Source organism: Salmo trutta, unplaced genomic scaffold, assembly GCF_901001165.1.
Source record: "Salmo trutta unplaced genomic scaffold, fSalTru1.1, whole genome shotgun sequence".
Lineage (NCBI taxonomy): Eukaryota > Metazoa > Chordata > Actinopteri > Salmoniformes > Salmonidae > Salmo > Salmo trutta.
The window spans coordinates 4,788-7,683 of record NW_021823232.1 but is presented as its reverse complement, the minus strand read 5'-3'; the positions used below and the strand labels follow the sequence as shown (position 1 = coordinate 7,683).

The window sequence follows — 2,896 nt, the reverse complement described above, 5'->3', positions numbered from 1 at the left end:
TTAGGAGTACAGGGAGACAGGGTACTGAGGATGGTTTAGGAGTACAGGGAGACAGGGTACTGAGGATGGTTTAGGAGTACAGGGAGACAGGGTACTGAGGATGGTTTAGGAGTACAGGGAGTCAGGGTACTGAGGATGGTTTAGGAGTACAGGGAGTCAGGGTACTGGAGGATGGTTTAGGAGTACAGGGAGACAGTGGTACTGAGGGATGGTTTAGGAGTACAGGGAGTCAGGGTACTGAGGATGGTTTAGGAGTACAGGGAGTCAGGGTACTGAGGATGGTTTAGAGAGTACAGGGAGACAGGGGTACTGAGGATGGTTTCGGAGTACACGGGAGACAGGGTACTGAGGATGGTTTAGGAGTACAGGGAGTCAGGGTACTGATGCTTGGTTTAGGTGTAAAGGGATATTGGGTGGTGGTTGTAGGTGTACAGGCAGGCGGTTACAGTCAGGGGTTTTAGGTGTAAAGGGGATATTGGGTGGTGGTAGGTGTAGGTGTACAGGCAGACGGTACAGTCAGGGGTTTAGGTGTAAAGGGGATATTGGGTGGTGTAGGTGTAGGTGTACAGGCAGACGGTACAGTCAGGGGTTTAGGTGTAAAGGGGATATTGGGTGGTGTAGGTGGTACAGGCAGACGGTACAGTCAGGGGTTTAGGTGTAAATGGGGCTATTGGGTGGTGTAGGTGTAGGTGTACAGGCAGACGGTACAGTCAGGGGTTTAGGTGTAAAGGGGATATTGGGTGGTTGTAGGTGTACAGGCAGACGGTACAGTCAGGGGTTTAGGTGTAAAGGGGATATTGGGTGGTGTAGGTGTACAGGCAGACGGTACAGTCAGGTGGTTTAGGAGTGAAGGGGTGTAATGTGTGGGGCACGTGGGATAGTAAGAGGGTTCTAACATGATGAGAGATGGGTTTTAGATATAGGGGGAGGAAGGGTACTGCGGATGCCACCAGTCCATGAGTCTCACGCTGTGTACAGGATCCAGCACCACCTGTGTCCCCCCCTGCTCCCCCCTCCTCCCCCGCTGGGGGGGAGAGTCCTGGAAGACCAGGCGCACCTCGGGTGGGTGACGCATGTCCCATGCTGACGTTGATGTTGAACTGGGAAGGGAACAGAGAGAGTGGGTTAGACAGACTGGAGGACACAGGTTCCCCTATCCTAAAAACAGGCCCGAGTTTCAACCACATAATGGGCTTTTAAAAGGCCCAAAGCAGCTGTTCTTTTTAACTCAATATCAAATCATTTCTAGGTTGAGTATCTAACTGTAGTCGCTTTTCAAAGAAATCGACAAAAAGAAACAAAATCACTTTTTTGCAAAAAAAAACTATTTTCTCAAGAAGAATTTGAGTGAGGGGCCTAAAGGAAGGGATCTGTAACCTGACAACTAGTCGCTATTGGCAGAGGTCTGAACGCTTTGTTGGTTTATAACTATACCGCCTGGGGATGTCACCAGGCAAGCCAAACTCTACCCAGGCAAAACGTGCTGATTAGAAGGTTGTATTTTCAACCAACAACAATCAGGAAATTACACTGACACCATTTGTTCCCCCTTTAAAAGTCTTCCTTTCATCAGCTGTTTGTACAATATGACACAAAACACAGAAAAAACTGCATTTGACTGCACTGGGCCTTTAACAATGCAACTTCATGGATGGAGACAACAGAGTCAATTCAGTGTGAAAGCCAGGGAGAGTGGTGTACTGACCAGGGCGAGGGTCATCCCCATGACGACGGAGGTAAAGATGAAGTTCAGGGTGTGACCTGCAGCAGGTAGCAGTCTGAGTCTGGGTTAGCATGGACATCCTCATACTGACGGGCACAACAGACCACCCTTACACCTCACCACCTAGTGGACAGAGACACAGAAACATATAGAAACTACCATACCCCTGATTACAATTAAAATGTTGGACTTCAAATTCAACATGCTTCACTAGTGTCCTTCAGACAGTTCAGCATTAATACATACCGGCTTCACAAACTTGAAGTTGAACTCCCACATAGGATCAGGTCGAGAACCCACAACCTTATTGACCCAGAACAGCAGACACTGCAGAGGAGAAAATGGGGAAAACATTTCTTAGCATGGGCCGCCCCCCAGTGGTGAAGGTAGGAACAACACCTCCACTTCGCTGATCCTCAACATTGGGGCCCCACAAGGGTGCGTGCTCAGCCCTCTCCTGTACTCCCTGTTCACCCATGACTGCGTGGCCATGCACGCCTCCAACTCAATCATCAAGTTTGCAGACGACACAGCAGTAGTAGGCTTGATAACCAACAATGACGAGACGGCCTACAGGGAGGAGGTGAGGGCCGTGGCGGAGGAGTGGTGCCAGTAAAATAACCTTTCCCTCAACAAAACGAAGGATCGGATCGTGGACTTCAGGAAACAGCCTCACTATCCACATCAACGGGACCACAGTGGAGAAGATAGAAAGCTTCGAGTTCCTCAGTGTCACATCACTGACAATCTGAAATGGTCCACCCACATAGTGTGGTGAAGGTGCAACAGCGCCTCTTCAGCCTCAGGAAGCTCAAGAAAGTTGTCTTGGCACCTAAAACGTTTACAGATGCACAATTGAGAGCATCCTGTCGGGCTGTATCACCCCCTGGTACGACAACTGCAGCGCCACAACCACAGGGCTCTCCAGAGGGTGGTGCAGTCTGCCCAACGCATCACCGGGGAAAAACTACCTGCCCTCCAGGAAGGCCAAAAAGATCATCAAGGACAACAACTGTTAACTCGAAATGACAACGACAAGGTTACAGTTTAACAAAGTTTACTATACTGTATGAACACACTACAAGGTAGCCATTACACTCACGGCTAGGTCCATCCACGAACTCACTTCCTGCGCAGGCGCACTCTTGACTGAGTGATAGACCCGTAATAACA

The 2,896-nt window shown here is 49.6% G+C and overlaps 1 long non-coding RNA gene across 1 annotated transcript; it reads left to right on the top strand.

Annotated features, from left to right (window-relative positions):
* Positions 1-392: 392 nt before the first annotated feature.
* Positions 393-843, top strand: LOC115189778 (uncharacterized). The gene is made up of 3 exons (XR_003876992.1): positions 393-416; positions 490-621; positions 751-843. It is a non-coding gene; the product is annotated as an uncharacterized LOC115189778 (long non-coding RNA).
* The last annotated feature ends 2,053 nt before the right edge of the window (positions 844-2,896 follow it).